Consider the following 15,600-nt stretch of genomic DNA (forward strand, 5'->3'; position numbering starts at 1 on the left):
CAGAGACCACAGCCCAAGCTAAGCATTAAGTGTTTGGGAAATGGCACCAATTTTATTAAAAACTTGGGAAATCCACAGTTCTGCCAAAATGATAGCTCAAGTTTTGCTTTACTTTCTGATGATTTTTCTTGACATAATTTTCCCCTTGATTTTATTGGACAAAGCAAACAGAAACAGAAGCTCATCCATCTCCCCCTTCACTCTTGTCCCTGTTTCAAGTCATTATTTCACTCTGAATTACTTACAGTGACTCTCAAACCTTTCGCCTACCTGAGTCCTGAGCTTCTGATTAAAATTTTACCTCGTCAGGGTTGTCTCCCCCAACTAGAGTTGTCAGGCTCATCATTACGTTTTCTCACAGCACCCGTGCTTCTCCTGAACAGTACTTAGTACAGTTATAATTTGTGTAATTACTCATTTGGTGTTGGTTAATCCTGGTAGGCTGTAAACTCTATGAGATCAGTGATGGTGCCTGTTGTCTTCCTTTCTATATTTCCAGCAATTCACACAGTGTCTGATACATTGTAGGTGTTCAATAGACTTTCTTTTAATTTTTTTTTTTAATTTTTGAGACAAAGCCTCACCCTGTCACCAGGCTAGAGTGTAGTGGTGCAATCGCAGCTCAGGATAACCTCCACCTCTCAGGTTCAAGCCATTCTCCTGCTTCAGCCTCCAGAGTAGCTGAGATTACAGGTGCCCACCTCCATGCCCAGCTAATTTTTGTATTTTTAGTAGAGACAGGATTTCTCCATGTTGGCCAGGCTAGTCTCGAACTCCTGACCTCAGGTGATCCAACTGCCTCGGCCTCCCAAAATGCTGGGATTACAGGCAAGATCCACTGCAAGGCTGACCTCAATAGACTTTTGATAAATTAGTGAACAGAATTTCCTGGCCAGTAATCTATAATCCACAAGTGACTCCCAAACCTGGGAAATAAAAATTACCTGAGGAGTTTTGGGGGTTTTGGTAAGTACAGTTTCCCAAGTCACCTTAATATTCTCACTCTAGAGATCTGGGCTGATTCAGTATCTTTCTCAAAGATCCTCAAGTGATTATAATAGCTTGCTATGGTTGGGAGCCCTCCCCCTACTCCTATCTTTCTCTCTGTCTCCTTACACACACACACACACACACACACTCTCTCTCATGCACTCACACACACATGGTTATGGCTCCCCACTGTCTTCCCAAGTCAAGTACAGGTTCCCTAAAGTTCACAATGTGTCTTCCATCTACCTTGTCCTTGTAAGACTTACCTCCCACTTGTTTGCTATTTGTACATTAAGCCTCACAAACCCATTTGACATTCTCTAGACATATCTTGCTTCTCTGTCTCTACTCTTGTTCTTCTCTTCTCCAATGGTCTCCTACTTCTTCAGTCAAAATCCTGGCCATACTTTCATGTTGATTTCAAATACCACCTCTCTAGAAAGTTCCCACAGCTGGATACAAGCCTTACCCAGCGTAGCGTTCCCCCCAGGACATTAGATGAGCATCTCCCCAAGCTCTTCCCCTTTGTCGTGTTTCATAGTACGCATGCACTTGATTTCTCTCTTCTTTTTTTCTTGTTTTGGAGACCAGCAGGATTGAATTTGCTTCAAGCAGTGTAGTTGATCTAGCTTGATAAGGCATATGATAAACATATAAAAAGATTCTATCTTCTTTTAGAGAAGATAGGGCCTCAAACTGCAGCCTCAAACCTGGGTTCAAGAGATCCTCCTGCCACTACTTCCTAAATAGCTATATCTCTTCTTTTAGACAACAGAATGCAAAAAGAGCAGGTGAGAGGAAAGAAATAAGGAAGGCAGTGATTCATCTAATCATTCATGTTTGTGTCTCTTGAAGAACTTGAGAAGTTAAAGCATACAGTGGGCACTCAATGTATTTGACTTGAACAGAGGTGCAGCTGTTCTCACCATAAAAAAGAATAATACGGGCTGGGCGTGGTGGCTCACGCCTATAATCTCAGCACTTTGGGAGGCCAAGGTGGGTGGATCACAAGGTAAGGAGTTCAAGACCAGCCTGGCCAATATGGTGAAATGCTGTCCCTACTACAAAAAATAAGCCAGGCATGATGGTGGGTGCCTGTAATCCCAGCTACTCGGGAGGCTTAGGCAGGAGAATCGCTTGAACCCAGAAGGCAGAGGTTGCAGTGACCCGAGATCGCACCACTGCACTCCAGCCCAGGTGACAGAGTGACACTCCATCTCAAAAAAAAAAAAAAAAGAATAATATGTTGTATGAAAAATCAAGCACAAAAAGCCAATATGACAGCTGATTTCTATGCAGCAAAAAAATTAGAGAGCAAATATACATTCAAAAAGTGATACTCTAATTCTGTCTTTACTATTCAAACATTTACTAGGTATTTCACTATGTGGAAAATATTACATTAGTATAAAGAAGGTAAATGAATAAGACACTGATCCTATTAATGAGAATCTTACACATTCTAATTTTATTATACGTCTTTAGTTTTTCAACCATTTACTATGCGTTTACCACCTGGAAAGCACTACCCTCATGCTGCAAGGCATACAGCAATGAATAAGAATAGACCCCGTCAAAAGGACCTTACAATCCTACTGAGGAGACTTAACTGTAAGACCAATTGGAATTAAATGCATACTATAATATGTACACAACCACATGCTAGGAAGGCAGAGGAATAATGATTTAACTTTGACTTCCTATTGCTAGTTATCCAGCAAGGTTTTTCTACTGGTGTATGAGCTACAAATTTGCATCTCTTCCAGGATACAATTAATCTGCTCAACAAATTGGAATGCTATAGAAGGGTTTGAAACCTGTTGTTGGCCGTTTCTCCTGGGATGAGGAATATGCAAGATGAATAGGCCTAACTTGAGAAGAATAGATATCATTAAAGAAAAGCCGTCTTGTTGTACAAACTAAAATACGTAAAAGATAATGCAACTGACAAAAAATAGTAAGTCCATACTAAAACTTCAGATACAAAATAATGGTGTGCCCTGGAATAAAAGCCAGGACCAGCTGGATAATCCAGAATGTAGACACACAATCAAGAGCCCCAGTCCCAAAGTTGAGATTGAGGAACCAGACTTCAATTTCTGTATTAAAAAAAATGAGTGAAAGTGTGCTATTGTCCATATTTTAGACAATCTTGATTAACAATGCCTGGACTCAGATACACAGAATTGGACGGAAGCAGTTATTAGAACCAGATCACATGGTCAATAGCAGTAGCAGGGTTGGCTAGGTGTGGAGTTCCTAGTTGTTAGGGTGGGCTTCTCATATCCCTTCCTTTGTTTAAGCTCAGGTTAGAATTTGGATTGAGTTTACATCAAGCAGTGTAGTTGACCCAACTATGAAAAGGCATAAATAAGGAGGGCTCTTAAAAAGACATATAAGAACAACATAGTCCCCTTTGCCTGCCATTATCAAATTTCCAAGCCAAGTTTAAGCTACATTATTATAAATCTGCTCCCGACCTGTTTTGAAAGGTTACTTGAAATCAAATAGAGCAAACCAAAACTAAAGTTGCGTTAGGTTAAACCTGATTTAAAATAAATGATTTAACACTTTAAAGAACAAAGGAAACATTCTGTGAAGTTACAGTCTATTTGGAAAATTTGAAAAGGATTCCAAATGTTTCCCACTGGGCAATGTGGACAGAGTCTTAGGAAAGCTAACTGAATGGCAGGTTTTTTTCTGTGTACAGAAAACTTGTTGATGCACATTGTACATTATATCACAGTTATCTATGACCTGATGGACCTATGAGATGAACTTGGACCCAAGGACCTCATAATAGGAATAAACACAGCTGTGTAACAGTAACAGACCAGCTTCACTGAGAACCTAGTGGCACCACTCTGTTGGAGTGAATCTTTTCTTGGTAAGAATGTACCCACTTTGCAATTCGAAGTATTGAAACAATGTATGCAAATCAACCACAGTTAAACAAGGGTATGTGATAGTGTAGTTAAAATGCTGGAGGCACTGGCAACAGGAGCAAACTTTACCCAAACAACATTTATTAAACAACTAAAATGTGCCACCCCCACGCAGACACCCAGTCTGTCAACTTATCCCGGATCCCTCTTAACTTCCTTCATCATTTCCAAGTCCACTAACACATCATTATTAAAGTCATCCTTGCTTCTTGCAGGGATAATCACCACCCTAACTGGTGCCTCTGCCTCTATGGTTGCCCTTCTCTTAATTATACGCCCCCATCCAGGATTCAATTAATCAACTATTTCCCTGTATAAAACCTTTTACGTTCCTCTTTTGATTTAGGATAAACTCCGAGTTCCTTAAAGTGGCTCTTGAGACCTCTGGGATGTGTCCTAACTTATCTTTCCTGCTTCACCTCCCACTACTCCCCTCAAGCAACCTGTGCTCCAGCCATACAGACGTGTCTTCAGTTCCCTTAACAGGTTACGCCACTACATTCCTCGGTGCCTTTCCACAGTCAGTAGCATGTCTCATGGTGCTATATCTTCTTCAAGATGCAAGCAAATATCTGTGTCATTCTAAAAAATTCTTTGGTCCCATAAGAAATAGTTACACTGACCCTTAGACCTAAACAAGAAGACCTGGGCTAAACCCCGCACTTTAGAGGACCTCACACATCATAAACAAACAAAAATAAATTTCTTGAGAAACATATACACATAACTGTCTTTTTGTATCTGATGCTCAGACTGGCACAGCAGAACCCATAACACTAAATATCTGTTGTCATGATTAAAATGATTGAGGGCCCAAGGAGATACCTCTCCAAGTCTTTAGTCTTATGTCCTTGAAACAAAAGGTCACTGTGTCTGAACGAGGCAAGGTTTTGTGAGTTGCGCCACTGCCAGTGCTGGAGATGGAGACTGCTGCAGAGCACGGGGAGGACTTGAGCAGTAATAGCACTTAGGCAAGGGAGGCCACAGTAGTCATTCTTTTCAAACAACATATATGCAGTAGATTCTTACAAAATAAACTGTTATTCCCAGTTCTCAGAAGACAGAGCCAAGTACACATTTTCTTGTCTGTGTACTCAAATTTATGGTTCTAGAGATACTCACAAATGAATGAGTATTCATAGCAGTTGCACATGGCTGCTGAGGAACATTTTGAAATTTTAAGCAATTCATATTACTCTTAAATGTGCATGTAAGTTGGTCTAGATGTAACATGTGTGACACATCAATCCAATTGGCAACTAGATGGACACTGATTGCTAGAATTGGGAATTGTTTTCTTTTTATAAAAATACAATGTAATTAAATTTTCAAAAAATTGAATTACAAATTTCAGCCTTAACTAATTTTTCAAAAATGTCTTGTTTAATACTTTGATTTTATATCATACATTTTATTTTTAATAGATGATATAAAAATACATTTCAAAAAATATGAAAATTACAAATTTTTAATTTTGTGTATTGTTTTACTTTATTTATTTATTGAGACAAAGTCTCTCTGTTGCCCAGGTTGCAGTCCACTGGCATGATCTTGGCTCACTGCAACCACTGTCTCCCACGTTCAAGCAATTCTCATGCCTCAGCCTTCTAAGTAGCTGGGATAACAGGCATGCGCCACTACACCCAGCTAATTTTTGTATTTTTAGTAGAAACAGGGTTTCACCATGTTGGCCAGGCTGGTCTCGAACTCCTGACCTCAAGTGATCCACCATCCTCGGCCTTCCAAAGTGCTGGAATTATAGGCGTGAGCCACCACATCTGGCATGAGTTGATTTTAAAATGTTAACATTATATACATTGTGAACACAAGTATATTTTTAGATATTTACATTATTACTGTCAATAGTATATAAATTATGTAAAAATCTTGATCATAAAATTATAATTCACTATTCTGCTAAAATTAAGGCCAGAAAAATATATTTGTGGAATAAATACATTTTATTTATGAATTATTTTATTTTATTACTCATCTAAACATTACCAAATATTCAATTGAATACACAGATTTACCTATGAATATTTAAATCAGTTGTATTTGATATTGTACTGACTTTTGGTCACAAAAAATTGTAAATTTACATGTACTTTTAATTTTGTCATTATAAAAGTAACTGTATAAAAGTTGATTTATAATGTTCAAATTGTTAGGCATATGCCATGTGTGTAACCATGTGTACCTCTCCCACAGCCCCTCAAATGTGGAGGTTAGAACTTCCATTAAACTTTCTCTCCACTGTGCTTGCATAGCCCACTGCACATGTCTTCTACATTATATTATAGTTATTTGTTCACGAATTTTTTTTTACCACTAAACCATGATCTTGTCAAGGTTGGAGACGTCTTTATCTTTATAATCCAAGTGTCTAGGACATTTCCTGACACGTGGTAGGAGTTAAATATCTTGGTTGAATTAATATATAAATATAAATAAAACAAGGCAGCATTGTTTAAGAGTATGAATTATTGGCTGGGCGCGGGGGCTCACGCCTGTAATCCCAGCACTTTGGGAGGCCGAGACAGGTGGATTACCTGAGGTCAGGAGTTCAAGACCAGCTTGACCAAAATGGAGAAACCCCACCTCTACTAAAACTATAAAATTAGCCGGGCGTGGTGATGCCTGCCTGTAATCCTAGCTACTCGGGAGGCTGAGGCAGGAGAATCACTTGAACCCAGGAGGCAGAGGTTGCAGTGAGCTGAGATCGTGCCATTGCACTACAGCCTGGGAAACAAGAGTGAACCTCCATTTCAAAACAAAACAAAACAAAACAAAAAAATGAGTATGAATTATTGAGCCTAATGGCCCAGGTTGCTAGCCTGGCTCTGGTATTGTCTTTTGACCTCAAGTAGTTATCTTAACCTCTCAGCCCCTTGGTTCCCTCCTCTATAAAATAGATGTAATAAAATTGCCTACCTTACAAGGTTATGAAGATTGAAGTATTAAATGAAAAAAGTTAGTTAATTAATATTTACCAAGACTTAGAACTGTGACTGCACATTGGGTAGTATTTGCTAAATAAATACCTAATGAAATCAAGCAATATTTGTTTAGGCTTAACTAGAAATCATATCTTATTTCATCATCACATCAACCCTGTGAATTATGTACAATTATTATCCTTATTTTACAGATGAGAAAATTGAGGTTCAGAGAGCTCTAGTAGCTGCTTCTGTAGAAGGCCACACAGCTGGAGAGTAGCAAAGCCAGGATGGGAATTCCAATATTTGTGGAGGTGGTGTTTGAACCCTTAACTGCCAAATAAACTTTCTTTCAAGATACACTTTAAAGATATGTATGTATATATAAATTATTAAAATGGGCCCAGTGGCTCATGCATGTAATCCAGCGCTTTGGGAGGCCAAGGTCCATGGATTACTTGAGGTCAAGAGGTCAAGATCAGCCTGGCAACGTGGTGAAACCCCGTCTCTACTAAAATTACAAAAATTAGCTGAACATGGTGGCACGTGCCGGTAGTCCCAGCCACTCAGGAGGCTGAGGCAAGAGAATTGCTTGAACCTGGGAGGCAGAGGTTGCAGTACGCAAAGATCGGGCCACTGCACTCCAGCCTGAGTGAAAGAGCGAGACTCAGTCTCAAAAATAAATAAATTATTAAAACATAGTACTCTTTCTTAGAGCCAAATTATGTTTAATTTTTCCTAAGTCGTCATAATGTCCTAAAATTCTGAAGAAAAGTGTGTTTGGCATCTAAGCAGCAAAACTGTAGATAAGCAATAAGTGAATAAAGAGTATATATTTGATTGCTTTATATGTCTAAAACAATGAGTATAAATATGTATGTCACTAGCCATTAGAAATACAATATGCTCCTAAGTGACCTCCAATATTGCAGCATTTTATAAGCACTCATATTTATTCTATGGTACATAAAGTACAGGAGAATTATAGATATCTGCCTGATTTTAAAAAATGAAATTAAATCACTTCTATCTGGTCATTTTTGGAGCAGAAACTCTTTTGGAGCAGAAATAATACTTCTTTCTTCCCACAACAAAATATTACTAAATGACTTAATAGGACTTCAAGGTATTTCCACTGTATTTTATGTTATCAAGTTTATAAATGTTTCATAAGATGACCTCTACCCTCAAGAACTGTGTAATCTAATAAAACAAAATTAACAAGCACAGTTTCATAAATCACACCTGTTAACAAGGCCAGAAATGAGAGACATTGAAGTTTACAAACCTCGGGATGTTGTGTAATTCTGCGTTTACCTAGGCAGGTTAAACTCGACAGTATAGTCAGAAAAACATACTAAGAAGTAGATTAAATGGTAATGAAGGAATCAGCATGTAAAGAAAGATGGCAAACCTCTTGCTCTGCTGAAGCAAGAACAGTACTTATAAGTAGATTTGGTCAAGATGGCAGTGTCATACTAGAAATGTCATAGGTCTCTGCTAAATCCATACAGAGATAATTAACTAACAGAAAAAAAATGAAACAAGGCTAGGTGTAGTGGCTCACGCCTGTAATCCCAGCACTTTGGAAGGCCGAGGCGGGCAGATGACCTGAGGTCAGGAGTTCGAGACTAGCCTGGCCAGCATGGTGAAATCCCCGTGTCTACTAAAAATACAAAAATTAGCCCAGCATGCTGGTGGGCGCCAGTAATTCCAGCTACTCAGCAGGCTGAGGCAGCAGAATCACTTGACCTCAGGAGGCAGAGGTTGCAGTGAGCTGAGATCACACCATTACACTCCAGCCTGGGCAACAAGAGCCAAATTTCGTTTCAAAAAAAAAAGGAAAAGAAAAAAATTAAACAGGCAACGGGCTGCTAGCATTGAAAGAAGAATAGATAATATGGACAGAGAGATTCCAAGATCACAGTTCCTGAAATGTAATATATTCTTCCTGCCTCAAGCTGTTGCCTTTTTATTCTCTGCACATACTTTGTACTCTTTATATGAATTCATTATATATTTCTTAATAATTCATTTGATGCACAGAAGCACAAATAGAAACATTAACTTTTAGGGTGAGCTATTAAAAAAAAAGATAAAAAGAAAGCAATAGATGTTCCTATGTTACTCTGCTTCCCAGCATGTATCACACTAATAATTACTAACTGATGTTCGAGATTCCCATGAGGTCAGGGACTTCATCATTTTATCATCATATTCTAACTGCTTTACATATAGTAGCTACTCAATAAACATTTGTTCACTCATACAGACAATTCATTTGTCGATAAGGTAAGCTTGTTTTGTTTTTCTTCTGAGTGATATTTTGTTGTTCTTAGGGAAAGGAAAAAGAAGCAGACTTATGGAAATAATATAAACAATGTCAACCAGAATTATAAAATGAGAATGCAAGACTTACATAGACAATGCACTGGATTTTTTATTATTATTAACTTACAAAATCTTCCATTTCCTAACCTTTATTTATGGAACAAGTCTACTTAAAGTAACATGACCAGCAAAGAAGAGGATAGATAAGAGTTGGACAAGATGGGAGGAGGAAAAACTGGTTAGTGCAAAGGCTGACCAGTTTTAAAGGTTAGTGTATTCTGAACATCCTTTTCCTACATGCAAATTGGTGACACTTGTTGAGGCTATTCTGGAGCAATATTGTTTTTTAAAGAATATTTTGAGGGACCACATATAAAAGACCAGATGCAGAGTTCACATCCAGCAAATGTTTGTTGAATCTATTACATAGATATATTGTCTGGCCAGGCACAGTGGCTCATGCCTATAATCCCAGCACTTTGGGAGGCCAAGGCAGGTGGATCACTTGAGGTCAGTTCGAGACCAGCCTGGCCAACATGGTGAAACCTTGTCTCTACTAAAAATACAAAAATTAGCCAGGTGTGGTGGCGAGCACCTGTAGTACCAGCTACTCAGTAGGCTGAGGCAGGAGAATCGCTTGAACCTGGGAGGAAGAGGTTGCAGTGAACCAAAATCATGCCACTGTACTCCAGCCTGGGCAACAGAGCGAGACTCCATCTTAGAAAAAAAAGAAAGAAAGAAAGACAGAAAGAAAAGAAAAAAATATATTGTCTTTTAGAAGATACACTTTTAAGAGAAAATGAGAAAGTTGTTTCAGGTTTAGATGAGAACTAGGGTATAGAAAACTTCAAGAACCCACTTAAAAGATATTGCCAAGGGATTCCCCAGATCCCTCTACCTGAAAAAAGTAATTCAATTGATTTTCTATTTACTGGGTTGAAGATATTCTTGCATACTCTTAACCTGACTGAGTAAATAACCCAATTCTTTGTGCATGGTTTCAATTTTTCACTTGTATTTATTTATTGTGAGACAGAGTTTCACTCTGGTTGCCCAGGATGGAGTGCAATGGCGTGATCTCTGCTCACTGCAACGCCTCCTGGGTTCAAGCAATTCTCCTGCCTCAGTCTCCCAAGTTTGGGATTACAGGTGCCCACTACCATGCCCAGCTAATTTTTTGTATTTTCAGTAGAGATGGGATTTCACCATGTTTCTCAGGTTGGTCTCGAACTCCTGACCTCAGGTGATCTGCCTGCCTCAGCCTCCCAAGGTGCTAGGATTACAGAAGTGAGCCACCGCGCCTGGCTATGGTTTCAATTTTTAAACATCTTTCTCGATCTGTGACCTGATGTTTTTTAGATCTGTTCTAATTTGTTTCAGGACCTTGTTAGTGGGAGTCTCCAGAGAAACAGACTTAGGGATGGAACAACTGCTTAACCTTGCCTATCACGACACGATGTTTCAGAAGTAACTTCAAAAATTAACTTTTGATCCAGGCATGGTGGTGTGCGGCTGTAGTCCCAGCTACTCAGAAGGCTAAGGCAGGAGGATCACTTGGTCTCAGGATCCTCCTGAGGATGTACTGAGGCATGAACATGCCTGTGAATAGCTCCTGCAGTCTAGCATGGGCGACATAGCAAGACCCCATCTCTAAAAGAAATTAGTTAATTTTAAAAAATCTGTATCTCACTCTGTAGTATAACAATTTGAAAATACAGTATTACTATTTTATTTATACTTAAAAATGAATGTATAGATTAACTAAGGAATATTGAGTTCCATCCTCACCACAGAGCATTATTGACAGCATAACTGGTGTTAGATCATGTGGTCCCGTGAGTCCCCATGATGCCTACAGACTATGGAAGTCAAGTATGTAAAGTGTCAGTGTGGAAAAGAAAATTTGGATGTTTTATTGACAAAGCAACTGAAAGATTATACCCTACTCAAATTAACTCTGCGTAAATGCCTTTGTAGGGCATTGAAGTCACCATAGCATTATTTGCTTACTTTCTGAATGAATAAGTCATCCATAAGAACAAATTCTGTTGGCAAGAGATAAATTTTTAACTAGCAAAGTTGTTAAAAGCTGGTAGTAATCACACGGAGCTCTGAATTTAGGTGGGCAGTGTTGCATTGAATGCTCTGGCATGGAAACATTGCCCTGATAATCCCTGAGCTAAAAAAAAGATGCAGAACACAAAAGGCATCCCGACAGCGGGAACTGGCAACACACTCCTTTCTGTGACCAAACCAGTAAGATGCGTCATTGCTGAACCATCTTCATCTCTAGTCTCCACATCAGCATTTGCTGCCTCGTAGAATTTTATCTTGCTGGTCTTCTCTAAGGAGAATTTAGAATACTTTTTTTTAAAAGGACACCCAGAATGTCATGTTACTGTTCTAAATATGGGAAGATAGAGGGGTATGATCATGCATTTGTGCAGGGGAAGAAGCCCTCTTTATTACCAGAATTGTGAAGTTGCCACCATCTGATATTTTCCAGGACGTGTAGGTGAAGAATGTGAGTTAATTGAATGAAAATTAGAAAATACAAATAATGCTTAAGAATGAACATAAATCACCCATAATCCTTCTGTCCAAAGACCACTATTGAGATATTGATATATAATCTTCCAGAAATACATGTATGGATATATAGATAGAGATAGAGAGATGGTTGAAGATACAAAGGTAGATATATAGATAAAGATAAATATATAGAGAGCTATACAGATTGATAAAAATATATAGATAGATAATTACAAATTGAGACCTAATTCTTCCATAATTCACTTCTTTTGTCAATAATTTGTGAATATTCTTTCATGTGAATTAATAATTTCCCCAATGTAATGACAATTTACACTTACAATGACAACTTACAATTTAATAACAAAATAGTATTCTAGTAAATGGGTAAGCCATAATTTATTTAACAAACTCTTTCTGTTGGACATTTAGGTGGCTGTCAATTTTTCTTGATAGACAACTTTGTAGCAATCATCTTGCATAATATTCACATAAATATTGGCACATTGCTTTGATTTTTTTTCTTGATATAAATTACAGAAGGTGAAATGGCATGCATATTGTCAAGCTTCTGGTGCATAATTTCTTTTGAAGGTTAAATCTTGTGTCATAGAGACAGTGAAGTATGCTCTCCCATCATGAGGTCACATTTGCTCAGGGATAACCAATCAAATATAGAATCTAAGATTTTAATAAAGAGCATCTCCTTGCAGGGGGAGGGGGGGAGAGAAACACCATTTTTTTCCTTTTGAGTGGAACTTCAGGTTTCCTAAATCTCACAGGCTATTTTTACCAGATCCACTGGGCCAATGTACTGTGTAATTATGTCTGATCTACTGTGGCAGTTCAAGGTGGGTTGGGGAAGTGGATTTCCCAAACTTATCAGGGTTGCAGGAGCTACCTCTCTGCCTGAGAGAAAAAAAGAGGGAGCATGATCACCCTACATTAAATGGGGTTTAGGGAATCCAAATCTATTTTCTCTCTACAATGAAGCCACAAGTCAGAGACATGATGACTCTGAAGGATGGCTCCTCCAGTCTTGGCTGATATTCAGAGTGTACCTGCTTTGCTGCTATCATTTCCTCCATTGCTTTTCCATCCATACACCCATGTTTCCTTTCCCCTACATAATTTTTATATTCCTTTATAGCCATATAACTCCTTATGTACACTACTATCTTGCCTTCTTTTATATACCACATGCATTTCCCTATTGCACAAAATTGCTCCATCTATAGTTTCTTCCCTGTTCCTGAGTCTCTTCCTAGATGACCTGGCTCTCTAAGCTAGGACAAGAGCTAGAACACTAGTGACTGGGGGAAACAAGGGAGTGGTAGTGAACATCCAAAAGTGATTTTACATGCACAAAACTAGGGAAAATTAAAAGATAGAAAGGATCCAACTTCAGTGTTATAGAAAGATGACGTGAATGGTTCTATTCATTGTAACCGACATTCTCAGCAACTGCTATAAATGTATAAGTTCATTTACACAAAACCACAAAAAGATACCATTAGATATTAACAACTAGTACGATGGTGTTGGGAAGGATGTGGAGAAAGTGGAACCCTCATACGTTGCTGGTGGGAATTAAAAATAATGCAGCCATAGGAAAATAGTTTGGTAGTCCCTCAAAATGTAAACACTACCATATGACTTGGCAATTCAACTCCAAGATAGCCAAAGAATTGAAAACAACATTATTCACAATAGCCAAAAGGAGGAAAAAACCCTACATGTCCATCAATAGAAAAATGGATAAACAAAATATGGTATGTACATACAAAGGAATATTATAACACAGCCATAAAAAGGAATGAAGTTCTGGCACATGCTAGCTACAACATGGATTAACCTTGAAAACACGCCAAGTAAACAAGCCAAACGTAAAAGGACAAACATTGTATAACTCCGCTTATATGAAATATCTAAAATAAAGAAATTCATAGAGGCAAAAAGTAGATTAGAGGTTACCATGGACTGAAGGAAGGGTGGAATGGGGAATAACTGCTAAATGGTTACAGAGTTTCTGTTTGGAGTTGTAAAAATGTTTCTTAACTTCTTACCTGTAGTTGCCTTAACTTCTTACCTGCAGTTTTTCTTATGTAAAATGGGAGAATACAAATCAGGATTGGTGTCAAGATTAACTGAAATATTTCATAAAGTGATAAGTAAAGGTTAATTCTCAGCAATTAACTGAAACAGTGAGAATCAACTTCCACCATGAGAATTTGTGTGATCTTTTCAAGATTTTCCAGGCAGAGGCTGAAGATTTTATTTTCTCCTTATTCCAAAAGAACAATTAATTCCCTTCTAATAAGGCCCACTACTGAATGGGAGTTGCCTACCAATAGATCACTCCCATGAGGCCAGCTGTTCATTGCATCCTTGTTCTGTAAGTTAGACTCAAGACGCCTGGTCAAGGATTTTTAATTATTATCACAATGCATGGTTGTATGTTCTCTATTGCTTCCATAACAGTTTACTACAAACTTAGTGGCTTAAAACAACACAACTTTATTATCTTATAGTTCCCTAGGTCAGAAGTTCTACATGGCTTGGCTCTTACTGCATGAAAAGCAATTGTCAGCAGGGCTCAGGTCCTTTTTTGGTGGCTCTAAGATCAAATCTGTTTCTCTGACTTTTTCAGCTTTAGAAAGGCCACTCGCACTCTTTGGGTCATGGTCCACTTCTTCCATCTTCAAAGTGCACACTCTCTCTGACCTCACTCGTGTCATCACCATTCTTTTCTCCAATCCCAGCCAGGAAAGATTCTCTGCATTTAAAAATGTATGTGATTACATTGAGTCTACCTGGATGATCCAGGAAATCTCCCATCTCTTAGTCTATACCTTTATCCACATCTCTGAAGTTTCTGTTGCCATGTTAAATAATATAGCCACAGGTTCTGGGGATTCGAATGTCAGCATCTTTCAGGGCCATTATTCTGTCCACCACAATTTCAAACAGTTCAAATATCTTTCATAAAAGGGAGGATATCCACCTTCGTGCAATGCCCATTCTGAGCATGTTTCTTGGGGCCTTTGTCCTGTATCCATTCCAAAAAGCTGCCTCATTTCAGACATAATACCTAGCTTATGTAACTCTTAGTGTAAGTCATAGTCTTTAATTACCAAGCCAAAACTTGTCTTTACTGCCATTACCCAGGTCAACCTCTAGAGACGTGTACGTCATAGATGAACAGACTAATTTTTCAACCTGCCTATTACTCTTCTCTGGTAAATGATAGCAAAAGGCATCAGATTTTTTTCCAGAAGTTGTATTGAACTTCTGGAAAGCTGAGAGGAAAGAGAAGAGAGATAATACATTAATTTAAATGGTTCAAATTATATCATAGGACTGATAAACTGATAAATACTATTTTTTATGCTTTGAATAGCTCATCATTGCTTTGCTAAAAATATTCATAACAAACGCCTCTGATTCTCCACTACATCATGTATCTAGTAGTTTTGCATTCCTATAGCTGGAGTCAATACTCACTCCCACATCACCTTCTCCTATCATAGGGCTGACATTTGTTTCCATGATATCTTAAAGGCCACCCATCTTACAGGATACATCATTATTCATTAAATTCAATGCTGTATTATCTTTCATAATCTTAAAAATAACTCACTCTCAAGAAATGAGTAAAGAAAATTAATAATACAGATTTTAAAAATTCTAAAATGTCTCCAGGGTTCCATGCTATTTTAGAGCATCAGCTCTACAGAATGCAAGTGTTAACTGATGCCATTTGCTAGAAAAACATTTGATTTCCAAAATAGGATCCAGTTTGTTGAGTTCATTTTATTTCCTCTTGGCTGTTTTCTTTTCTTTTTTTCTTTTTTTTTTTTTTT

Source organism: Colobus angolensis, unplaced genomic scaffold (assembly GCF_000951035.1).
Source record: "Colobus angolensis palliatus isolate OR3802 unplaced genomic scaffold, Cang.pa_1.0 Scaffold16, whole genome shotgun sequence".
NCBI classification, from domain to species: domain Eukaryota; kingdom Metazoa; phylum Chordata; class Mammalia; order Primates; family Cercopithecidae; genus Colobus; species Colobus angolensis.